The 27,636-nt window shown below is 35.9% G+C and overlaps 1 long non-coding RNA gene across 1 annotated transcript; it reads right to left on the bottom strand.

Moving 5' to 3' along the window:
• Positions 1-533: 533 nt before the first annotated feature.
• On the bottom strand, positions 534-12,370 carry LOC149564265 (uncharacterized). The gene is made up of 2 exons (XR_016364175.1): positions 11,459-12,370; positions 534-934 (listed from the first exon to the last, which is right to left on the bottom strand). It is a non-coding gene; the product is annotated as an uncharacterized LOC149564265 (long non-coding RNA).
• Between the last annotated feature and the right edge of the window lie 15,266 nt (positions 12,371-27,636).

The raw sequence follows: 27,636 nt of genomic DNA, 5'->3' as shown, positions 1-27,636 counted from the left end.
AGTTTACTGCCATTTCCATACCTAACGTTTTCATTACTCTCATAAATTGCATCTTCGGGTTCTACCAAATCCGAAACACGAAACCCCTCTTTCTTCATTTTAAAAATAATCGACTCCAAAAGCCCTTCCTCAACTTCTTTCTCCTGACAACCACAAGAAGCCCCATATTGAACACCACCGTTACATGCATACCCATCTACAAATTCCAAGTGAACCAAATGGGACTGGAATACATATTTTCCATTCCCATTCTCTGTTCCCATACCCATTCCCATTTTCAATTCTAATCTTCAATTCCTATGCCTGCAACCAAATGGGAGCTACGAGAATACACATTTCTTCCGTTTGGTTGCACATTTCTAGAACTGGAATACCAACGTGAATAAGCATTTAAAAAAATAAATTTAGATGAATGAAATGTGTTCGTAATACATCATTTTAGCATGATTTAAAATGTGATTGAAATTTATGTTACACATATATGATTTTAGTCATTTTTTATCATTACAATTGTGCTAGACATGGAAAATATGTGCTCCAAAACAAGAAAACTGCTATAATTTATAAAGTGTCGTGACATTACAAAAAATTACCCAAATGTATGTATACAAAATAAGCATATCAAGGTAATTGATAAAACATGTAGTAAAGTTCTATCTTTATAAGCTCATTGTCGCTTAAAGGTTTCAATATACAAGGCCAAATAAGAGGCTAATAATTACACATAGAAGGCTGCATAAAAATATTATTTCAGCCTCTTGTGCCTTACACATTTTACACTCATGTCCTTTATCAAATATTGCAGATTGGTCGTTGAAGCAATGTCAGCCCTGGCCATCTCTCGTGTCTTACACATTTTCCATTCCTTTCTTTCCTTATGTGCAGTTGTAGAGAAAATATCAACCCTATTGAAATGCCCACAACCATCGTTCTCCTATATTACAAAATATACATTAGTTCATACTAAAGAGTTACATATCATTAATTTGAAACACAATATATAACATGTCATTACTAACCTTTTTACTTGCAGGACAACACCAAAATTGACGTCTATGATTTTTATTTGTGTGTGACACTTTTAATATGCACAACCCAACACCACAAGGGCAATTTTGGCACAACTCTCAAAGCCATGAATTGTATGTTAAAAAATAATGCATCATATCTTAATTTGTGCTATGGCCAAACATGGACGTAAGCATTCATTGATAAATGTAGTAAAGTATAAATGTTATGTAAGAAACAATAAGATAGTTTGTAAATAAATACAAAGATTGCCATGAATCACAAGTACATGTCTAAAAAGGGGAATATAACTGGATGTCCTTGTCAAAGGTGGGGCATGTATGACCCAGCAATGGTATTTTGAAAGCAAAGACAATAGAATGTAGGTTCACTGGTGGAAATTTTGATTTATAGAGGTTTGTGCTTGGCCGTTACAAGGGCATGTGCTGAAAGACTGAAAGCATAACTACTTGTTGAGTGCTTTAGGATCCTCATAAATGAGAAAAGTTTGCTGATTTATCAGTAATAGCAGAACATAAAAATAGCCTCATGTTTTCTTTATCAATAAGAACAAGAAGGCAATGGAAAGATATGGCTTTGAATTTCTAAAGATGATACGGCTGAAATTTTAAAGTTTATCAATAGGGGCGCAGCAGGATTAAACAAATGATGCTTTGATTTCTCATGTACAAATTTATAAGCAGTAATATAGAATTATTGTTGAATTGGATTTCATAATCTCATAGGAACTTAATGCAATGCTAATTGAATTGTGCATAATTTGGCTCTCTATAGGAAAATGCTAGATAACATGCTACACTAATGTTTTGATCAAGTCATACATGAGCAATCATTTTAAACATTCTTAGCAAACGTAGTAGAATATAGAATATCCCTTCACATGGATTTACGAAGAAGTACATTAGTTTACAAAAACTTGATAATTTTCTAAAAGGAGAACCTAGAAAAGGCCATAGCTGTTGGCACAAAATTGTAGCAAAAGCATAGCCTATTGGTGCTTATCAACAGATTTTTAAGCAGTAATATTTTATAGAAAACCCGACTCTACAATCTTCGTAAAATTTACAAAATGTTAGAGCACAAAGTATATTTAAAATATCAATATAAAATTGGTTGTTGTAGTCTGCCAGTACTGAGATAGCAATAGCCATTAGTAAGAAAGTAGATGCCTTAACAATCGCCTCTTTTGCAATGAAAAGAAAAACAAATCAGAAAGCATGACCAAGTTGGATTCATTACAGGTTGAGATACCCACCAACTTTGTGTGATTCTCCTAAACTGAATTAAACTAAACTGAACTGAAAAATAAAATAAAAACATTCTATGCATAAAAAGACTATGCGTTGACCATTTATATCATGTGGATCTCAAAAGTACGTTAAAAATAACAATCTTAAAACAATTGTCAAAAATCTGAAAAAATCCTTGCTCGCATCCATCAAATGGGATGTGAGCCACCAAATTTTTTCAACATCTTGTAGATATCAAACCGAACAAACCGATCTCAAAAGTATGTGAACAACAAAAAAAGTACTAAAGCCCCAAAAACTTTATTCAGACATTTTCTTCTCTCTCCTCTTCATTCATTATCAAGAACCCTTTGGCTTTATTAGGATCAACCACAAAGGTATCAAATGCCGCACTCAAAGTAGCAATACCAAGTTCACTAGTTGCTTTTAGTGCAGAATAAACATCTTGTAAATATTTTAGCTTATGCTCTTCACCCAATTTGATAACTTGAGGCTTAAGGAGGGTCTCATTTAGCTTATCAATTGAATGAGACATCCCATCTATGGAACTAGCCTTACTTGCCTTCTTTCTCTTTAGCCTTCTGGATGATGATGTTGAATAGGTATGTTTCCCACTTGCTGCACTGCACTGATTCGATATAGGAATATCCATATTTTCATCATCCAAATTAGCAGTATCTCGAATAGGTGTATGGATACCTTCATAATCATCATCAAAATCTACGGTCTCATCCATATTGTGCCCTTCTTTAGTTTCTTGTGTTGTTGCAATAGTGGCACCCTCAACCATGTCATTCCCCACAATTGAGGCTAAGTCATTATAGTACTGAAATAATTGCCTCTTAAACACTTTGGCATTTTAAAACTCCTTCCTCTACATGTTGGCATAAAAATCGAGTTACATTTTTTACAATCATTGCTAATAACTAATATTTAAATAAGGAAAAAACATTTGAATGAGCATGTTACCTTCAAGAGCTCTTCCCAAACACTGTCATCAGCATCTATAGATTGGGTTGACTCATTCTAGGCAAAACCGCTAGTACCTTTCAACTCTTTCATTATTTTGTACCCTTGCTTCCAAGTTTTCAACTTGTTCTTGAAATTATCCATGGACAATTTCATGTTTAGATCTCCGTTGATCTTTCATTCAATGACTGTCCACGCTTGTTTTTTAAAGCCTCCCTCGCCTTTCCTTCTGAGGTTGACTTGTTCATGCAGTACGTCTAAAAAATTACGCTCCATGAGCGGCTTCTAGAATACCTTCTTGGAGGAAGAAGTTGTTTGAACAACTTGATTCAAAGGTGTCTCAGTGACACGAATAAACTCATCATTGTCCATGCTCATTAACAATGCTGTGTATGACATCAATTGCTACAGAAAAAGGAACAAAGACATTAATAAATCAGAACATTAAACAATACAACCTATCCTTACACATCATATGCATTTAATTTTATAATGCTCATGCTTTATCATTCCTAGCTGATAAAGATTTATCACAAACACGTAAAAATTACAATGAAAGACAAGGTGACATGTTAAATTGCAGCAAATGAAAGGATTTATGGTCCGTCTTTTGTTATTGTGGCTACAACTTTAAAAAAAATATTATTTAACAGTTGGGCCCCTGTATCTTTTATTTGGAAGCTTTTTCACTGCCCGCATTCGGCAAATAATTATGCAAGATGGATGCTTGCAAATCATCAACAAATTTGACATGCCCAACAATGAAAGTACAAGAGAAAAGCCCAATCACCACCATGCAGATTCATGAATAGGTCTGATGCAAATGCAGAGACTCAAGTACCTGGATAGAAAACTAGTGGGAACACACTTAGATACTGACAAGCATATTGGGAGATGCAGCTGGTATTACCATGGGCAACTGGTTGACAAAGTGGAAGAGTTGCTTCAATAGTTCCAAGAATCCAACAACAACCTCATCGTTGATAGTGCACCCACCAACAACCTCTTTGTCTATAGAGCTTCCATACGAGTTGCAAGAGTGTATTGAACTCTTTAGGGCCCGTTTGGTGAGCGGAATAGGAATACGTATTCCGGAATAGAACGTATTCCTGTTCTCCGTTTGGTTCAGCGAATATTTGATGGGAATTCGCGGACCCGAAAATTTATGTTTTCTAAAATTAAAATAAATGGAATAGGAATACGTATTCCAATACCACCTATTTTGGTGGAATTGCAAAACCCCAATTTTGGGCCAAAAATGGAATACATATTCCATTTTTGCTTCGTATTCCAATCCTGTTTTGGTGCATCCAAACAAGGGATTCACAATTTTTGGAATACGTATTCCTATTCCGCTCACCAAACGGGCCCTTAAGGAAATGGAAGATCAAATCCCTTACTAATTTTTGATAACTAATTTTTTAATTAAGAATTCGGTATAAAATATTATTTAACATTTGGATTAATTTAGAAAAAATCCCAGATCAGTTGATTCAAAGAAAAAACACAACGTTGGTTTCCCTCTGTAATGAAACTTGAAAAGTTGAAGAAAATATCTCGTACAGTTATATTATATGTCCAATTTAGACACATAATCTAACACAACTACCATAGTTTGCAAACTCAGACAGAGACTCCAAGACTCCAACATTCAACCCTATCTAGGATTCGAATAGTGTAAGTGCCTCAAGCAATGCCCGTGACTGCTATTCAGATTTTAAAAAACATAAGCAAAAATAATATTGGTAGCACCATAAGGAGAAGGAAAGTTGTTCCACAAAGCATCTCCTCCAAGTCCAGAATACAAAATTGAGTCTGAAAGGATAGTGGAAGCTTGTACAGAGCATCCTCTTTCAATAGAAGTGATTGGAACTTCCTTATCTCATAAGCCAGGAGCCAATTCTTGGGAAAAAGTACTTGTCAAGGGGAACATTGCTCTCAACCCAACCATCCGCAAAATACTTTACATAAGTTCTACTGGTCTTAGTAGTCATGAAAACAACCATCCACAAAATACTTTACATCAGTTCTACTAGTCTCACTGGTCATGAAAAAGATATATTTGTCGACATTGCCTGCTTTTACATTGGAGAAAATGAAAGATTTCCCATTGTTTTCTAGAAATCCTTGTAATATAAAATGGAAGAGACTGCTCTACTTAATCTTTCCATGAAGTTACTAATTAAAATTGATGATAACAATGTATTTCAAATGCCCGACCATTTACAAGAAATGGGGTGGGACATTGCTAAAAATGAAAAAAGGGGTAGCCAAGAGAAGGTTGTTGCTCAGGTATCATATCCAAACAAAGAAATTTCTCTCGCCTTTGGATCAGTGGAAATCAAGACTCTTGGAAGCCTCAAAATGTTGTGCAGGCCCTTTCTTCACTTTCTTCACATGCAGGATCTACCAATTGAAGGCATGACAAAAGGTATGCTAGCCAAGCTTCCTTGAAGTCTAATATGGTTAACGTTGACAAATTGTGGGATTGCAATTAAAAACTAAAAATCCCTAACAAAGAAGTTTAGGGTGAATGGGAAATTTGTGAGTAACATCCGACAATTGAAGAAACACAATGGCGAACAATCAAAGTTGCAAATTTTGGACTTGAGCTACCGTTCAAGCTTAAGAAAATTTCATGGTACGATTGCCAATCTATCACGACTGCAACACTTAAACTTGCAAGAGTGTGGATAGTTAAGTAAAATCCCTAGTACGATTGACAACCTACCAAAGCTGCAACAATTGAATTTGGAAGGGTGTCGAAGTTTAAATAAATTCCCTGATACAATTTGCAATTTGTCACAACCAGAGCATTTAAATTTGCAAGGGTGTGAAATTTAAATGAACTACCTTATACCATTGGCTATTTGTCACACCTTCAGGACTTAAATTCAGAAGGCTGTGGATGTTTAGAGAAACTCCCTTATAGTATTGACAATCTGTCACAACTTCAACATTTAAATTTGGAATGTTGTGACGTTCTACATGATCTCCCTTGAAAAATCGGTAACCTATCACAGTTGCAGTGTTTAAATTTGAGAAAATGTGAGAATTTAGATTCACGACCTAAAACAGTTCGCGACCCATCAAAACGACAATACTTAAGCTTGGAGGGTTGTTGCAAGTTTAATAAACTCCCTCATGCTATTGGCAAGCTTTCACAGTTGAAACACTTAATTAGGAGAATGTTACAAGTTAAATGAACTTCCTCATAGCATTGACAATCTGTCAAAGTTGCAATACTTAAAATTGGAGGGATGTCTTTTGTTACACGAAAAGTTGCATCGCGAGATAAAAGTTGTCACAGAAACAGTCCAACAAGTAGGTCAGATTAACTCGATGTTGGGAGTCTTGTCCACTATCGCATATGTGCCGTCCAAATATGAAAAAATGGGGGAGAAACAACTTGAATGCCTCAGAGCATTGGAAGATTTGAAGATAGATAGATAGATAAAATTTTAACGTCCACGAGGCCAAAAATAGCCTATGGGACAGCAAGACAACTCAACCAGACTTAAGTAGCGCTGTTCGCCTCTTGTGTAGACTAATGATGAGCCCCCCCAATTGCTCAATGTACTCTTCGTTAAACAGGTTATGCCAAGAACTGTCACATATAGTATCCGCAAACTTATCCCTGCTATCCTTGTAGGCCTCACATTCTAGAATAAAGTGCTGTTCAGTTTCCACTTTCCCAGAATTGCAAAATCTGCAAATTCTCTCTTCCCAAGCCTCCTTTGGCCTCTTCCAACGCCCGGTCTCACAACGAAGTTGGTGAGAGTTGGTTCTCAGCTGAGCAATAAGAATTTTAGCTCTCCAAGAAATGTTGGCTCCTATGTACACTTTTTCGAGTTGATCACAAGTGGGGTTGAACTCATTTATATAATATAGTTTCTTCCTCCCAATCTCGCTTCCCCAATTTCTCTTGTAGAATTTCTCCATAACAAAGACCTTTATTTCTTTATTACTTGTGGGGCACATATTGAAATGAATATTCCATTTACTCATCCACTTGATGTTTTGTTGCATCCATGTCCTTTTTCGCTTACATAGTGTCACTAAAGACAACTTTCGGCCATCTATCCTCTTCCATTTTTTCGATTCTTTTTAGATAGCTTAAAAGGCGAACCATAGCAAGTGCCTCAATAGGCGCAGCCCCCATTTCACTTAGCATGATGTCATATGGAACAGTGCTTTTAATTTTAAACTTGCTTGTAATCAAGCGCTTTTGGATTCCTTCGATTTGTTTCCATTGTGCTATAGTAGTGCTGCTGGCCCATAATTCACACCCATAAAGAACAACTGGCAGCACAAGAAGACCAAACAAGGTTTGAATAGTTTTCCAATCCCACAACTCCGCTTCACGGCACCTATTCTGAAGAGCGTAGAAAGCCTTCCATCCACCTAATGTCCTTTTATACCTGCAGCTAGACCAGCTTAGTTTTTTGTTGAAATCGATGCCAAGGTATTTATATTCCGCAACTTCTTCGAGAACACTTCCATTGTAATAAAATTCATGTTGATGCTATTTTTTATTATTAGAGAAAATCATAACCTTGGTTTTGCTGATATTGACTTGCATCCCCACCATTCTACAAAAGCGCTCAAGAGAAGATAGATGGTCTTGCAAACCACAAGCAGATTTGGCAATTAAAATGAGGTCGTCCGCATATAGGAGTAGCTTTATAACAAATTCCCCTAGCTGAATGCCTTCACGCTCTTGCGTGTTTAACCACTCTTCCAGTTTGTCAATATATAAACCAAATAAAGTAGGGGATAAAGGGCAGCCCTGTTTGACCCCGATATCGCTCCTAAAACATTCTGAAATGCCATCTGAAGTTCTGATTTTGACTTTCACCTCTTCGTACATTCTATGAGCAGCAGCTCTGAGATGCCGAGGAATCCCCAATTCTTCCATCCTCAACCAAAGCTTGTCTCTCGGAACAGTATCAAAAGCCTTTTTGAAGTCAACAAAGCAACAAAAAACCTCTTCTTTTTTCTCCCACTCTTTTTCAATAATGTGTCTCAGAGTGACACAGTGATCCACTGTCGAGTGCTTTGGCCTAAAACTAGCTTGCCCTTTAGCACGTTTATGATTTTCTTCTGCCCATTTGCTGATCCTAGTTTCTATCATACTGCCAAAAAGTTTAGCAAAGAGGGGATTGATCATTATAGTCCTGTAGTTGGAGGGATTGTTAACATCACCACTCTTAAAAAGTGGTATTGCAAGGTTGATTGTCCAATCTTTCGGAAACCCTTCCTGGCAGATTTTGTTGAAGATTTCAGTGATGTGCGGTGCAAGAGTTTTCATACCCCACTTCAAATATTCAGCTTGAAGCGCAACAAGGTCTTTTGCTTTGCCTCCACCCAACTTCTTAATCCCTGTCTCTATCTCTTGCACAGTAAAAATATTTGTGGTATCATTGACCAAAGGTGGCTATCCCACTCCACCCTCTTGTTCATAAAGTTTCTTAGCATAATCAAACCATTGGGTGGCAGTAATATTATTTTCAGTTTGCTTCCTCCTTGGTTGGAGTTCTTTCCAAAAACATTTGGGGTTATTTCTGCCCAAGAAAATTAGCTCCTCTCTCCTTGTGGACATAAAATCGATTTTTTTCTTCTTTAGGATCTGTTTGTAGGTCTTAATGTCAAGGTTAGTTTTATTTGACTCCCTTAGATTTCTCCTAGCCCTCTTGCATTCCTTATCAAACCATGCATTGGCTGGAAAACAATTAGTTTCAGATTTTCTATTTTTTGCTCTCTTGCATTTTGAAAGAGCCTTGTGAATCAGATTTGATAAATCATGACTATTAACACCATGCTTATACATAGGGTGTCCCATACAAAGTTCCTCAAGAGCAGCCCTGAAAGTGTTACTATTTTCTGAAGTTAACAACCCTGAGAAGGTGGGTGTTGAGGGCCTTGAATTTTTGCCCCAATCCGTCTATCCTTTGCCCAATACAAATTTACGTACAGTGGTCTATGATCTGATTTGAGATCCCAAATGTGCTCTCCAATTTCAAATTCTTCAATATTGTTATACAAATGCTGCGAACAAATTACATAGTCTACCACACTTGCCCCGTTGTATGTGTTGCAAGTGAAATTGCCCGACTTAGCCCATCTAGCCAAACCATTACAGATTATTAGATCAAATGTGCCACACAAAGTGATCAATTCTTCCCCAAAATGATTGCAGCCTTTAGCATCTTCGGATATTCTATCCCATGGATGATTTCTCTCTTCTGTGAGCCAAATAGGGTTATCATTTACTTCGGAGCTGAAAATACTTGCTTGCCAATTTGCTGTCCTAGCATTGAAATCTCCAACGAGAAGGACATCCCCACGTTGTGAAAAAACAACATCTTTCTTTAACGTAGCATAAGGGTCATTGTGATCTAAACCACACTTTTTATAAATTTTAGATACTTGTGGAGCAAAGTAACAAGCTGCAATCCTGAGAAGAGTGTTATTTTCCACGATTTTGAGCCATATAAATTGTTTATTAGAATCAGTCTTTTCCAGCTGAATGACACGACCTTCTTTTTCTTTTACTAGAACCATTATACCTCCATAACCTTTACCATTTCCCGCTGCCTCATTCCACACTGCCATCTTCCAGTAGCCTTCAAACAATGGGGTCTTACATCCCTCATGCTCGTGTGTCTCTATGAGACAAATAATGTCTTTGCCTTCCGCAATAGGCCCTAACCCAGGCCCACGTCTCCACGGATAACCTCTGCAATTCCAACAAACTAAACTTAAGGACGCCTGGGTTAAGCTTGATTGCTATTTATTTTGATGCGAAAGACTCAAAGTTGAGTTATTATCGCTAGGTGTGATTATGGATCTTGTTGTATCGCTGCCTGTTAAGGTGTTTGTTGTTGCACCTTTGTTGCTTTCTTGCTGCCCTTCATTGTAGCGGTGGCCAAAATGAGCAATAACTGCTTTTCCCTTGAACATCCAAGCTCTTTTGCCTTCATTTCTAGCTGTTCTGATTTTTTCCATTTCCATCCTTCTTTCTACTTGTTGTCTCATAGTTAAATCCTCCTCTAAAACGAAGCGAGAACCCCACAAAAGCTGTTTTTTGTTAAGTAGATTTTGTTTGTCGCTAATGCTGAGCATGACTACCTTGATTGGCCTATTTCTCTCAGCGTGTGGTTTGCCAACCCTCCAAGCTTGGCAGATTTGTCCTTGCCACAACAACACATCTTGTAGGAAATCCCTCGTTAGGTCAAGGGTATGTTCGCCTTCCCCATAGTCTTTTATCCCCTTGATAATTATATTGGATGCCCTAAGCTGCCTTTCCTTGACTTCTTTGTCTCGCGTGTTCACACGAATCTTTGCCTCTTCTCTTGCCATATCAGGGTGTTTGTTGTTTTTGTCCCAAGTTTTGGTGACTTCTGCAAAACTCCTTCTCTTCTCTTCACCATCTGCCTTTCCTGGCAAACTAGTGTGAAGAATCGTTTTCTCCTTATTATGAGATGACTCGGTATTTGCTGTGACCTTGTTTGTTTCCAATGTCACATTCAGGTTTTTCCATTCATCCTTCATATTCTGCCATTCAAGCTTCCCGGCTAAAAGTGTTTCTTGCAACGTTGAGATTTGAGCTTTTAAAGTGTTGTTATCATCTGCAAGAGTTTTATTTGTTGCAATTAGCACCTGTATATTGTGGTAACTTTCTTGCTCCTTAGCCTCTAGGAGCTCCAACCTCCTCTTGGCCCTCAAAAGTTCTTGCACATAAAGATCTGGGCACCAAGCGAGAGGTGTGGAGGTAGGGCTGTAACTGACAGACTCATCGAAGTTATTACTACCATACAGATGACTGTCACCACTTAAGTGTGGAGGAGGGCACATTTTGACTTGTTTATGCAATCTCTGCCCGTGTTTTTGCTTGTCCTGTGACCCTTTCATACGAGCAAGTCTACGCTTTAAAATGCCCTTGAACTGTTTAACATTGACCCAGATATATTTTCCTGTCTTGCCAAGTGATGCCATTTTGACTTGCCCTAAATGGTTAGTTTCAAAGTGTACCATAATTTCTTGACCGTTTTTTACCAATGGGATGGTTTGTTTTTCCATGGTTTGCATATCCACCGTTTGTTTTCTCATTTGTGTATCCTCAATTTGTTTTTCCATTGATCAAAAGAAAGAAGGGCGAAACAAAAGCTAACAAGAGCAAATATATAAAACAAAACCAAAAAGTGCACCTTGAAACCCCTGGCTTAAGGCCTGCCACTATCTTGATGTGGGCTGGGCCCCAGTCTTCATTTTACCCTTGGAAACGGGCCTACCTAGGATCTGAACCCTGTCTGGTATTGTGTCTGCTGCCCTGGTCCCACTGTTTCTTACAGAAGCGCCCACGCTGTTTCTTGTTATTTCCTTGTGTCTGCTGCCCTGGTCCCACTATTATGAGATCTTTCGGTCAAACCCTCAACAAAACTTGGTACACACTATTGTACTCCCCTCCGAGATTTGAAACCGCGACCTCCACATGCCCCAATACCCTTTGACTGTAATTTTTCTGTCTGCCGTCTGCCGTCCATTAAGTGTTTGAGGGATTTTTGAGGGATTTTTGAGTTTCTGCAGCCATTTTTTTAATGAGATCTGCCGGTATTGGGAATCTTTTACAGGATTGTGGGAAGTGGGGGCTACGAATCTGAGCTGTAAAGTCGTAGCTACAGATCGAACAAATGAATGGTTGGATTGAGAAAGCTGCTCCCGCAAGCCAATAGATTACCGTAAAGAACACCGGGTAAAAAATTCTTCTGAGATTGAATGCTGCCAGTTTCATCCGCGTCAATGTCAGAAGAATCCCATTGCTGTTAATCCGAATCCCACTCTGCTCACCTTACTGTTAAGTTGAGCCTTCTGTTTGTTTATCCTTTCGATTTCAAACCCTCTCAGCAAGAACCTCCGTCAGAAAAAGCAAAACCTCCGTGATGCAAAGAAATGCAGTAGAGTGTTGGTGTTGCTTGGAGGCGGCGCATTCAGTTAACCCACACTCATATGCATTGTATAAAGTTCGGGAAGCAGAGGGTTTCAAGGGTGTCGTGCGGATTTGAATGATCTTGCTTGACATATTCAAAATATGAAGAAAATGATTCCAGAGGACTAGGAAAAATTCACCAAAGCCAATTACGTTGACCAAGAAACAAAAACAAATGAGAGATGCATCAGGTATTACGAAAGTGCATGTCATAGAGGGGGCTAATTTAATATCTACTTTTATATCTAGGATATGAACTTATCCAGTCTTACAAAAAAAGATGCCCCAACAAGGCTATAGGTAAAATAATTTAGGGACCAACAAAAATATATAAGACACATAACCTACAAAGGCTATAGATAAAATAATTTAGGGACCAACAAAAATAGTTTTCTTCCAATCATTTTAGGGACAAACAAACAACTCAAAACCAAACACATATATTACTGTCAAACCAAACACATATATTATTGTCAAAACCAAACACATATATTAGTGAGATGCATATTTTCGATTTGATTGTGTGCCATATTTTTGCATCAACGTTTCGAATCACACTCAGTGATCCATCATCAGGATATGAAGAGCTCTTCATATCCTGATGATGGACCACTGAGTGTGATTCGAAACGTTGATGCAAAAATATGGCACACAATCAAATCCAAAAGCTCTATATATCTTGATGATGGATCACTGAGTTTGATTCGAAATGTTGATGCAAAAATATGGCACACAATCAAATCCGAAATATGCATCTCTCTGATATGACTGATTGTTCTTCACATCTTGATGATGGATCACTAAGTGTGATTCGAAACGTTGATGCAAAAATATGGCACACAATCAAATCCGGATTATGCATCTCTCCGATATGAACTGATTGTGGAAATTTGTTCATGTTAAACATATATTAGTGTAAAACCAAACACATATTACTGTCCCGACATCCCAACATCTACATTGAGAATCAAACTTCTTCTGCTGGATGATTAAAACATCCCCTATTGAAAATCAGATTAGTATAATAATCTTGATTATATATTAGATATTTATCTTCAATTATGATTGGTATGTAGACTACTAAAATTGAGGCAAGAATGACACTATTAATAGGAGGTTGTGGATTTGAAACATCTAATATACTTGGAATATGGAAGAGACTTCAACTATCATTGACATCCTACAATAATGACCATGCATAGAAGAAGGAAAAGAGGATATTGTATACATTCCACATTTCAACATATAAAATGCACTCACCACGAAAGTTTTAAAGGAAACTTTATGATGCAATACAAAAATAGACCTGATCTGTATCTTTTATAAGTAAAGACCAATTCAGTCAACTACAATAGGAAACCCAAGAAATTATACAAAGAAAGATGTAACATCCCAATAAGGAGTTTACAACTAATACTAAATAGTACACTTTAGAGAACTAAGATTGAGATCTATAATTATCCCACATCCTTTTTTCTATTTCATCTCTAAACTTCCCACAATCCTCTCTATCATGCTGAGTCATCCCATATGTCTCAACTATTGGTACATGTATCCCCTCACGCTCATCTTCTTCCTCAATGTCGATTTCAGAAGGAATTCCATCTATGATAATGAAGTTGTGTAATATGCAACATGCCAAAACTATCTTCGTTTGGGTCATGATTTGATATGACATCGCATGCCTCAAGATACGAAAGTGTTGCTTCAAAATGCCAAATGTGTGTTCTATTACATTCTTGAGTGAGGAGTGGTGGTGGTTAAACAAATCTTCCAGAGTATTTATGGGGTTTTCTCTTGAGAACTCTTTTAGGTGGTAACGTGTGCAACGATAAGGCACGAGAAATCCAGGTACATTTAGATATCCAACATCAACCAAATAATATTTACCTACATAAAATAGAATTATATTAATATAACTTTGTAACAACTATCATATGAAACATTATATAAATATATTTGACATACCTGGGGGGACTACCAATGGACTAGATTGTGAAAAAGTCGATGCTAGAACACGACTATCTGCAATAGACCCCTCCCATCCATCAAGAATGTATTGAAACTTATAATCAAATGAAGACACACCCATAACATTCTGTGACAAGTTGCCTTTTCTATTGCGATGTGGAGCTTGAATGTCGACATCGACAGTGACTGGAATATGAGTTCCATCAATTTCTCCCATGCAATCTTACAATAGGAAAATTTATAATCAGGTGGACATGTAATAATAAGATTTAGAGTTTATAAAACCAAGCTATACAAATAGGATATCTACCTTGAAGTACGCATCAAAATGGTCCTTCCCACTAATTTCTAAAGGAGTGGTTGGACCAGGTGGCAAAAGATAATCACCATGGAGTGCCAAGATTGCTATCAAAACCTTGCGGAAGTATCTGTTGATTGTCTCTCCTGAGTGACCAAAGTTATGGGCAATCTTACGATTCCTCAAGTTAGGGCCAAGGGTATGGAGGAACATCACTAGTTGTTCTTCCAATGTTAAGTGCACCATATTTGTGATGCTTCCTTTTTCCCTAAGAATAGTTGCTAGGTGAAAGAATGCTCCTCTACTCATTCAAATCTGATCATGGAAATCATTCGAATAGATAATATGCTTATAAAAGGGAATCTCACCTTTTTTGTGCTTACATATTGATCTTCTACCTTCTTGTGCAAACACTGCTATAGATGTAGCGAAGGCAACCAAAACAACTACAAGAGTGCAAATGACTCTTCTCTTCCTAGCAATGTGTCCTAGAATATTTTTATCTTTCAGTAGATCCATCAATAACCTAAAATAATTATAGAGATACATTTTGTTAAATGTAATTAATAAAATACAATTAATCCTATGACAAACAACTTCTGAGAGTTGACATATTTTACACATATTTTAGCTAAAGGATTGATTAACAGACATATGGATATATTGGGTGTTGTCATTAAAACAATCCTAGAGATTATGTTGTATAATGCAACTATATATAAGATGAGAGCCTTTTAATACTAAAATAAAAACCACATGATAAAATAGTAACAAGATTCTAATTTAGGTGTAAGTATGATAGGATATGATATTATGGTAGGTTCCTAGATGAGGAGGAAAATAAAAGGCTAATGACAAGTCCTCCACCTTGGACCATAGCATATTATTGGAGTTGATACCCATACAGTTATGTATTTATTTGTTGGGGATATGGAACTATTTGTATTTTCAATCAGTAAATGGACCTCACTATTATGATCCAAATTTGTTTTGACATTTATCAATTTAATTAGTCAAATGATAATATAACATTTGCAAGGAGTTTTGCACATTATTAACTTTGTTAATTTCAAGTTTGAGATGATGCTAAAATTATCCATAGTACCCAAAAAAATACAATACCTAGATGCTCTTACTCGTAAAAATCAATAACAGAAAAATAGATACCCAAAATTATTTTTCACTGAACTAGCTTTTACTTTGGAGCACAAATTGCTTTTGCATACCTAAATAATTAGATCATTTGAAAGAGCGAGTCTTAAATTTTGAGGAAAATAAATTATCATTTATGAATCTTAAAGCACTACAAGAAACTTTGTGAAAGATGGGCAATAGAAGACACCACAAGTAAAATAATTGTAGATAATACTATTGAATTTTTTTTTTGTCAATAGTCAATCAAAAAGATGACGAGAAAAATGTACTAGAGACTTCTTCAAAATAAGACCCGATAAACAAAATAGAAAGTCAAAGCAACACAACTATAAAGAGCTTCTTAAAATTCCCATAAACCTCTACTAAATCAGTCCTCGTTCTTCTTGAAAGAAAAGCTGTTAGAGTCATAAAAGGAAACTACCTTAAAAACATTTGCACGATAGACAATTGATGCTTCAGTCTACATTTATAAACAGTTGCAGGCATAGTATAATAGAGAGTTGAGAGCTACAATAAAACAAGATGCAGACATGTCTTTGTTACAAAGTTAAAAGATATTCCTATCAAATGTGATAAATTTAGAGCCATTTCTAATAGAAGAGAGTCCTATTGTCATTTCAATAAATTTGATATCAAGACTGCCAAAGGTCATTGGCATCTATTAATCACCCTAGATATGGAGAATTTATCCCCTGGGATATGTAGATGTGCCTATTTTTTAAAATCTGGACTCAACAATGACTTTGCAAGCTATTTTTTAACTCAATCTCAGTCAAAGTGGTGAAACTTGACAATTCAAAATTATTTTTTATGAGAATACACTGCCAAAAGAAATATGACACAATGTTAGTGGCCATGTAGAAGAAAGAAGGATTATGTCAATGGTAATCTAGTAAGAATGACGATTCTATGAATGACTATCTAGAAAGAATTAGATTATGCAATCTTGGATACACTAGCTTATATATACCTATATACCTATATATATATATATTACGCCGAGAGTAATCGTTCTCGAGGTGCCTATTTTTATTTAATCGCAAGGTTATTTTAATCACAATTTGGATTTATGAAAAAAATAGGTGCCTCGAGAACGATTACTCTCGGCGTAATATATATAGGTATATATAAGCTAGTGGCAGTCGCGGTGCAATAGGAAAAGTATTTTTTAGTTTTTTAAATTTTTGATAAGGTTAGTATTGATTGATTTATTTCTTTTTAAATATAGTTGTATAAACTTACTATAAAATTGTAGTACTATAAACTTAGTATAAAATTATTCTTCAACATTTTATTTTTTAATTCTATATATAGTGTTTATTTGCATCACTTTAATTTAGTTTTATTTTAAGGACATTGTTACGTAAATTGTTATATTCAAGAGTAGAGTTATGGTTAGAGTTAGGGTTAGAAATAAAGTTAGGGTTAGCATTAAGATTTAAATTAGGGTTAGGGTTAGGGTTATTGTTAGGGTTTTAATTAGAGTTAAGGTTAGGGTTAGGGTTACAATTAGAGCTAGAGTTAGGGTTAGGATTAGAGTTACAATTAGAGTTAGGGTTAGGGTTAGGGCTAGGGCTAGGGCTATTTTTAGGATTACGACTATTGTTAGGGTTAGGTTTAGAAATAGAGTTAGTTAGTGTTAGGGTTAGGGTTAGGGTAAGGACAAGGGTTAGAATTAGGGTTCATGTTACAAATATAGTTAGTGTTAGGGTTAGAATTAGAGTTAGGGTTGAGCTAGAGTTAGAATTAGAGTTAAAATAAGGGTTAGGGTTTTAGTGAAGATTAAAGTAAGGGTTAAGGTTAGGGTTAGAGTTTTGAATTGGGCTTAAGGTTAGAGTTAGGGTTAGGGTTTTAGTCAAGATTAAAGTAAGGGTTAAGGTTAGGGTTAGAGTTTTGAGTCAGGGTTAAGGTTAGAGTTAGGGTTAGGGTTTTAGTCAAGATTAAACTGAGGGATACAATTAGGATTAGAGTCTAATTATGGTCGAGTTAGATTTACAGTTAGAGCTAGATTTAGGGTTAGAGTTATGGGTATGGTTAGGGTTAGGGTTAGGGTTAGTGTTAGTGTTAGGATTAAAGTTAGGAAGGTTAGAATTAGAGTTAGGGTTAGGGTTAAAATAATTGTTAGGGTTAGAGTTTGAGTTACAGTCAGGGTTATAGTTTGAGTTAGGGGTAGAAATAGCATAAAAATTATGGTTAGGATTAGGGTTAGATTTAGAGTTTGAGTTTGAGTCAAGGTTTGAGTTAGGGTTAGAGTTAGAGTTTGGAGTGAGGGTTAAGGTTAGAGTTAGGGTTAGGGTTAGGGTTACCATTACAATTAGGGTTAAAGTCCAATTATGGTAGAGTTAGATCTAGGGCTACAATTAGAGGTAGGGGTAGGGTTATAGTCAAGGTTAGGGTTAGGGTTAGAGTTAGAGAAAGGGTTAGGCATAGGGTTATCGTTAGGATTATGTTTATATAGAGTTAGGGTTATATATAGAGTTAGCATCAGGGTCAAGGTTAGCGTAAGGGTTTGAGTTAGGGTTAAGGTTAGAGTTAGGGTTAGGATTAGGGTTAGAGTCTAATTATGGTAGAGTTAGATTTATAGTTAGAGGTAGGGGTAGGAGTAAGGTTAAGGTTAGTGATAGGATTAGAGTTAGGGTTAAGGTTAGGATTAGAGTTAGGGTTAGGGTTATAGATAGGGGTAGAGAAAGGGCTAGGATTAGGGTTAGGGTTATGGTCTACGTTAGGGTTAGGTTAAGGGTTAGAGCATGAGTTTGACTTAGGGTTATAGTTAGGGTTATAGTTATAGATAGAGTTACAGTTATAGTTAGAGTTTGGGTTAGAATTACTGTTAGGGTTAGGGTTAGAGTTACAAATAGATTTAATATTACAATTAGGGTTAATATTAGAGTTAGGGTTAAGGTTAGAGTTTTGAGTCAAGTTTAAGGTTAGATTTAGGGTTAGGGCTAGGGTTAATATTAAAGTACAATTATGGTAGAGTTAGAATAATGGTTAGAGTTAGGGGTAGGGTAGGGTTACGGTTATGATTATGGTTAGAGTTAGACAAAGGGGTAGAGAAAGGGTTAGATTTAGGGTTATGGTTAGGGTTAGCTTTATATATTGAGTTAGGGTTATATATAGAGTTACATCAGGGTTAAGGTTAAGGTACGGGTTGAGTCAAGGTTTAGTTTAGAGTTAAGGTTAGGGTTTTAGTTGGCATTAAAGTTAGGGTTAGGGTTATATTATAATTATGGTAGAGTTATATTTAGAGTTAGAGCTAGATTTAGGGTTAGAGTTAGGGGTAGGGGTAGGGTTAGGGTTAGTGTTAGGATTATAGTTAGGGTTAGGGTTAGGATTTGGGTTAGGGTTAGGGTTAGAGATAGGGTTAGGGTTAAGGTTAGGATTACAATTAGGGCTACAGATAAGGGTACATAAAGGGTTAGGGTTAGGGTCAGGATCAAGATTAGGGTTAGGTTTAGGTTTATTGTTAGAATATGAGTTAGGGTTGGAGTCAAAATTAGAGTTAGGATTAGGGTAGGGGAAAAGTAGGACCATGGTTAGAGGTACAATTAGTGTTAGGGGTAGGGGTAGGGGTAGGGGTAGGGTTAGGGTTAGAGATAGGAGTAGAGAAAGGGTTAGGGTTAGGGTAAGGGTTAGGTATAGGGTTAGAATTGGAGTTAGGGTTAAATTCTAAGTTACAATTAGGGTTATAGTTTGAGTTAGGGTAGACAAAGCATTAGAACTATGGTTAGGATTAGGGTTAGGAGAAGAGCAGGACCATAGTTAGAGTTACGGTTACTGTTATGTTTAGAGTTACATTTAGGAGGGCAACTTGTTCTTGTTACACATGCCTCTTAGCATAATAGCGCAATATAAGGATTACAATGTTCCTTATGTAGTTTTATAACTTTATTAGTTACATTTATAAATAGACAATTGATTAATGTTAATTATGCTTAGCATGAATAGTGTACAATTAAGGACTACTAAATGTTATTGAGGTAATGATTGCACTTAAAATGAGTATAAAATGAATATTATGCTTTAGAGTAGGTTAATAGTTAGAAATAACACATCAATTTTATACATAAATTCATGATCAACATATTAATGATATATCTCATGTAAAAGCTTTAATAATACAAACACAAAGGTCAAGGAAAAAAAAATCAAATATTTGCAAGTATAGTTGAGAAGAATTTGAGCTAAAAAGTGAAATCGTTTATTTATTATTCTGATAATAGATGAAAGGAGAACTATATCTCCTAGTGCAATTATCTAGATAAAGTAATAAGTGAAAAATTGAAAAATGTGAAATCATCATATGGACCATGTGTATAGTTCTCCATAATGATGTAAGTACATCACATATTCTTCAGAGATTAAAATTGTATTACAACCTTTGTTTGTAATATGATCATCATAGACCTCTTTCATCATGGATGGAAACACATCTACTTTTGCAGATGTCTTGCGTACATATTTGGCAACATCTTCCATCTCCATTATCTCTATCTCTTGTACATGATGATCAATGGATAAAGCTACATTCTCAAGTGATTTTACCATAGTTGTACAACACTATTTAATTATTCGTGCACACTTTTGAAACTCTATCTCAAAAAAATGATTTGATTCTACAAAAGAAGTTGGACTCATGTCGACAATGCTTGAATATCTATCAAAGGCTTCCATGGCTGGAAAAAAATCATGGAAAACAATTTAGAAAGCATTAGCACCAATAAAAAAGAAAAGAACAAATGTATACTTAATCAGAGAGATATAAATTTTAAATCAATAATGGTTTTGAAAAAACATAATAGGTCACTTAGTATAATCAATTGTGGAGAAAATGAATATAAAAACCAAATTGCATTAAATTTTGTAATGAAACTTTGGGTATTGAAGCATGGTAATATTATGACCATTCATGGATAGTGAAGAATAGACAAACATAGATTAAAAATATTGAGTAGCAATGTATTGGTTGAAAGTCATGAAGCAAAATCATTACGATTTATTTCAATTGAAGAATGTCTTTAGAATTAGAATTAATATTATAGCCACCTTAATTTGAGGACCCAATTGAATTTCATAGTTAAATTTACAAATTAGAGAATTAGTATAATGAAATTTCAGCCTAATGGTATTATAGTTGTCATTAACTGTGGAATATGAACTATCAATGTACATAATAAGAATAACAACATAATAGTTCACGATGATGATCACATAATGTAGTAGAACAAAAAAATCTTTATTATTAAATAATATGTTTGAAAACATCAATGATTTTCAAGACTTCTTAGTCTACATTCTTCGGCTTTTCTCTTTGAAAGTTGTTTCCCACTTTTCTTTTTCTCATAGCGGTCATATGTAAAGGGTGTAGAAGTTGATGAAAGCCAACTTCACATCTTGCCAATATCACCTACATGCAAATAACCTACTGAAGAGAAACCAAAGAAGGAAAGATAAGGCTTGGAGAAACTCAACGGACTAAGCGAAAATATATTGCAACAATGAAAAATGATATTGCTATACAATAAGATATGCAATTACATTAGGAGAGCCTATTTATAAAGGCCTCTAGGAAGCTTCTAGAAAAAGCTAGAAAGCACTAGGAGATAAGGTTGACAACTAAGCACACGTCCACAAAAGGTGGATTATGCTCCATGTAGTTGAAAAGATAAGTATGACTAGGTAGGAACAAACTCCTGTGTTGTCAACAACTCCTAGATGACAACTAATAAATGCATTTAACCTAAGTAAACTTAAGAAAAACGTTAATAATAATTATTTACTCTAACACCCCCCTTAAATGCAACTTAGGGGAATGCACTTAAGCTCACAAAAGTTAAGATGAAATGCATAATGGGTCTTGGCAACAAGGCCATGTTAGATACCCATGTACAAATGCAAAGAAATGCAGTGCAATCTCTGTAAACTAGAGAAAAAGGAGAAAATCTAGTGGAAAAACCCCTCTCCAAAAAGAGAGCTGAAAACCTAGTGCAGGACTGAAGAAGCCTCCAACTAGAGGAATGTCCCAGAAAATAAGAACAAGGAAGATCATGAAGAGCATCATTGAAGAATGAAGAAGCTGCAAACTCTATTAGAAAGAAACCGTTGATCTGAAGAACCTCCACAAAAATAGAAGGCTATGAACCAAAAGTGTTTATATGGTAGATGATCCATCTCACTGAAATGCATAGGTAGCCAGCCACTGCAATCACCTAGTATATAGGATCAAATACTAAATACATAGCTCACTCCATCGAACCATCAAACCAAGGAAGCATTAGAAACAATAGAATAACCCCCCTTAATGTAGATAGGGTGAGGGGACAGGCAACTGAGAAAGTGAGCCAAAATCCTTTGTAGAAAGAACCAAGAACATCGAGAGAGAGGAAGAGGTATAGACACTTATAAAGGTACGTGTCACTGGCACATCATGGGTCTAATGTCATGGAAGGGACACTCACTTGACAAAGGAAGAGGGCACAAAAACAACAACAACTAACCCCCCCATGGCACTTTATAATATAGTGCGAGTACAACTGTCTCAAAACAATGTTTAGGATCTCAAAATGAAAGAGTGACACTTTATCTTAGTGCATTTGCATAAAGATGCTTACAAATGATATCAACAAAAAAAGGAAAAAAAGCTGATACAACAGATAGTACAACCCAAAAGAAAAGATCCCATGCCATGAAAACGATCCTTGGACCTAGAACACCCAAGATATCCACCATATTGCAGAAAAGAAACAAAACATGATAGAAAGAGCATGGGGCAAAATTTGAAGGAAATTATAGCATTTTTGAAAAGTAGACAGAACTAGATGTTCAAAAATATAACATTTTCAAAAAACGGAGATGGGACACATAAGATATGCTTGCCAGAGTGAAAAATAGAACACCCAACTTTGACTAAAAAAAGACAAGAAAACTGCATCAAAACCAAAAAATACCTATACCAATGTCTCCATCTTAGAACTAGTTTTCTGGCACTTCTTTCGGATTAGAAAAAGACCTTCGTATGCTCAAGTTATGGCCAAAAAACCACGAGTAGGTCAAAAAAGGGACCTGAAGAGGATGCAGGAGTGTTGATGTAGTGAGCATTTTATTGGCCTAAAATTGATGGCTTGGAGGATGTTAAGGAAAAAAAAAAGACTGCCACATGGCAGTATGGTGACATGGCATGACCACGTGGCACCCATGCCACGTGGCACACATAGAATGGTGCCAAGTGTGCAAAATGCACTGGGAGGCAAGGAGGCCACAAGGGTGGTGGTAAAGTGGCCGAAGTCGGTGGTGGTGGCTGCAGGGGTGGTGAACTTCGATGGCACCACTGTGGAGGGTGGTGGGCCGACTGAGCGGTGATGACCATGGAGCGACAACTATGTTGCCTGCGGTGATGGCGCTTGAGCTATGCAGTGGTGGTGCCATAGCGGTGCTATGATTTTTTTAAAATTTTGTTTGCAATAAATGCATCCATACGGCCTTCCAGAAGCAAACAAATTTTGCCTGACACTACTAGAGCCAAAAATAAAAAAATTTATATGAATTCTGACTACAACGAGCCTTTTGAGCATAATGAAAACATCTATTTGAGCCCAAAGTGCCCTAAAAAAAATGCTCTTCCTCCCGATTGAAAAAAATCATAAAAAAATAAGGTTTGTGTCTCTGAATCATGATTTCAAAAATCCTTCAAACTAGTAAGTAGCAGAGAGGCTTTGATACCATGTAGAAGTTGATGAAAGCCAACTTCATAGGTCACCAAGATCGCCTACATGCAAATAACGTGCTGAAGAGAAATCGAAGAAGGAAATGTAGGGCTTGGAGAAACTCAATAGACTAAGTGAAAATATATTGCAATAATGAAAAATGATATTGCTATACAATAGGATATTAAATTACATTAGGAGAGCCTATTTATAAAGGTCTTTAAGAAGCTTCTAGAAAAAGCTAGAAAGCGCTAGGAGATAAGGTTGAAAACTAAGCATATGTCCACAAAAGGTGGATTATCCTCCATGTAGGTGAGAAGATAAGTATGACTAGGTAGGAACAAACTCTCGTGTTGTCAACAACTCCTAGATGACAACTAATAAATGCATTTAACCTAAGTAAAATTAAGTAAAGTGTAAATAATAATAATTTACTCTAACAAAGGGTGGCATTATCCTCAAACCTTCCAGTGACTTAACACGAGATATGGCCACAAATGTCAATCTTGCTCTTTCTCTTGGACCTATGTAAATTGTGACTTTTGAAAGAGTTAGCCCTTGAGATTTGTGAATAGTCAACGCCCATGCCAACCTTAATGGTAGTTGGAAGGTCCTACCCCTTTGCAATGGTGCTATTGGTATAATGTTTGGATGGTGATCGTCAAATGGTACTCCAGAGTAATTATCAAATTCAACTGTAACACATGCTGGTGGCTTAGGTGGAGCAATTCCTAGTTTGTACACAATATTTCTGATATATCCCAGTGATCCATTTACAAGACTAGCTTCTATCCATAGATTTTTAGTCAACATTATTCTTGCATTGTTACTAATCAATAACTCAATATTAAGTTCTTTGCTTGATAAATCTTCAATTCTATTACCATTGCTTGACTTGGTTGCAAGGTTATGTGCAACTAGATGTCTTAAAGAATACAACATCCTCATGTTATGGTTACAAAAATTTTCATTTGTAGAGAATAAATGCACTATCTTATCAAAATCATCATTGCTTACAACATCTAATCTTATAGGTGTTCGTTTCATGAGCAAGTTCTAGTCATCTATTTGTGGATTTGCATCTCTCACATTTGTGAGAAGTTGACAAAATCTTTGTTGTTGGATATTTTCTCCATCTTGCCTAAATACTTTATCTAGTGTAACCATTGTCTTGAATTCCTACCATAATAACTTTTCCCGCCTATTGCTATCATATGATGGCCTATCATTAATAGGAGGTAATTGCCCCAAATCACCAACTAAAATAATAGATACACATAAAAGATAGTTGCAATTTTTTTAGATACGTACACAAAGTAAATTCAAAAGGTATGCATTCTATATGACCAATCTTAATAAGAATTAGAAGACATTAATAACACCATGTGATGTAGGGAAAGGGATACCTCCAAAGCTTATGGCTGCTTTATGTAGGAAGGCTTGTCTAAGTTGGCTATCTATATTTTCCAGCATGTTTTGGCCAATTTAGCTAATTTCATCAATCAAAATATATTTGATATTTTCCATCTCTTGCTAAAAGCTTGCAAGTCTTGTGCCTTGTAGTTGGGAAAAATATGTAATTGGAGTCCGCAACTTTGAATCAATGGTAGATGCTCCTATATTGAAAGCTGCAACTCCAGTTTGTGCAAGCAATAGAAGAGGAGAAGGATTTGTCATTGATGCCATCTGAAAAGATTGATTGATGGCACCAATTAGATAAGACTTTCTCATTCCCGCTATTCCTTGAATTATTATAAATAAAGGATTTCCCACTTGACTGCTATGGTAGTGTGTCAGAATAATGTCGACTGCCTTTTGTTGCTTGTGACTGAGAGTTGTAAAGTTGATACACTATGGAATGCCATCATACATAAGACATCCATGCTTTTTCATTTCAGGTATGAAATTTATTGCTCGGATTGTCTCCTCTTCACTTTGATATTCACTTCACCAATTTCTATTTCTATCAATATCTCTTCTTCCCAACATGCTAATTTCAAAAACTAGCATATGTTGACCACAATGTAACCCAAATATTATTTCCCACTCATGTGCTATAGTATTTTTCTAAATGGCTCCATTATCTTCTGTCTCTGAATCACTTGAAGGTTCATTATTTTGTGCATGTTCTTGCCTTTGGACATGCCGAGGATTATAGTTGAGTGAGGCCCAATTTGCAACTATAGTATCATCATCTTGATCTATGTCTCTCTTGACATTATGGAAAGGTTTGTATAGTAACAATTCAGACAAATAAAAGTCCACCCACTTATCAGAATCTTGTGTAGGAATAGAAAAATACCTAGGAAAAACTCTAACAATAGTTGCTTTCTTTCTTGGCCCCCATTTATTATCTCCTCTTCTTTTAGGATTATATAACTAGGACCTTGCTACATCAATCAAACTAATACCTTCCATACAAAGTGGTCTTGTCTTATAAACATCAACAAAATATTTTGTGAGTTCTTCCTCGTTTTTGTCATCATTGATTACCACAGGTTTGAAAACTTCACATGAGACATTTAGATTGACAAACTTTCTGCTACACTCCACCAATGGAACTTCTAATAACATATGACATGTTTCTTGAGCTCCAATATCACTTTCTATAATTGTCTCCGTTAAAAGCTTTCTATATGCCCGTGATGATAAATCATCAGGATTTTCAAGATTTGAAAGATACATCAACATTTGTTGATATGCTTCAGAGCTTCTCGTTGCTTTTGCTACATACTTTGCAATATATTTGATAATTGCATGTCTTGAAAGTATAGGTTGCCAATCAACATTGGCCCTCCACAATTGCAGTATGTACCGATTGTGTGTATTAACTTTGTCATCATTTATTTATAGTTCAATTTTTTCTCCCCAAATTATACATTAGTGTATAACTTTGACCCCTCCCAATTGAATTGCCAAGGAGCATAATACCTGAAACATTGGTGAATATATATCTTGTTAACCCAACTTGTTAACAAATGTGAAATAGAAAATTTAAACATTTTTTTTTTGAATTTGATTAACCTACAAACCATTCTTCCTATTTTTTTTATGAAGGCATAGTCCCTCCTTATAGATAGTGTGTCTCTCAACACAATTGAGTATCTGTTCATAATCCTGGTCAATATCCATCTCAGCGAGTTGCATTGTATTCTTCAGGCATGGATGCTAACCAAAATTTTGGAAGACCTATAAATGATAATTCATATATTATTCTATTGGATAGAGGTCAGAAACACATATTAATATTTAACTCATTTATAATATGAAACTTACATTTATGTTTCTTTGATGTGGAACAAGTCTAGGATTCCATGCATGAATAATGGAGTCAAAATATCGCTCAACAATTTTTCGTTCATCCTCATTTGACCAATTAATAGTGTCCATATTTGGTGCCCCTTCAAGCCATAAGAAGTTGTGAATATGAGGTGAACCACAATGTTGCCAATCATATCTACACCAAAAGTCCTTTACTTTCATACCTTTCTCAAGTATTTCTTTCCTGAATATTGTATTCCTTAAGTGCATGTAATAAGTGACTATATGCAGATAGTCAATGATATTATGCCTTCTCCATCTTTGGGCCTCTCATGGATTAGTAGGTGGTGTACCAAGCATTAGTGCATGTAAATCAGGCCATTGCATATCCGTTGCACTTATTGTGAAGAAAATTGTAGGTGTGCCAAGTTGGTCAGGCAAGTCAGTTAATTTTGCTTTACATTTTGTCCAATATGATCTTGTTCCTCTTAGACTTGTTGCGAACCACATTAGCCTAGATCTATGAGATTATTAGAAGGCATATTCTCCATATGTTCATGCAATTCATTAATAGTTATTAACATTTCCTAAAAGCTCCTTTTTGCAAAAATAGATGCTGAACTTTGTGCATGATGTCTCATTACCATGTTCTGCACAAAATAGCTAAACCTTGGATATTTTCCAAAGCGATGATCCCTATATTTGATCAAATGCTTTACAAATTCATGCAAGTATACCCGTTTCATTCTAGGTTCTCACCAATCACAACTTCCATTTGGAAACAATGTTGGGAAATCTATATCCAACAACCCAGATGTGACATACTCATTGATAGGTGATGCACCTATAGATGGCCACTCAATTAAAGCAGAAGGAACTACATCAAGATTACTAACCCAAGCATGAATTAATTCCATTTCCCTTTGAGCATTAGGTGGCCTTGAAGCCATAGAGTTTGTGTGCTCAAATATATTACCTTCATCTGTCTCCATGAGAGGACCTAGGAATACA

Source organism: Cupressus sempervirens, chromosome 4 (genome assembly GCF_028749045.1).
Source record: "Cupressus sempervirens isolate cs-2001-9-10 chromosome 4, ASM2874904v1, whole genome shotgun sequence".
Classification (NCBI taxonomy): domain Eukaryota; kingdom Viridiplantae; phylum Streptophyta; class Pinopsida; order Cupressales; family Cupressaceae; genus Cupressus; species Cupressus sempervirens.
This window is presented reverse-complemented; position numbering and strand designations above follow the sequence as displayed.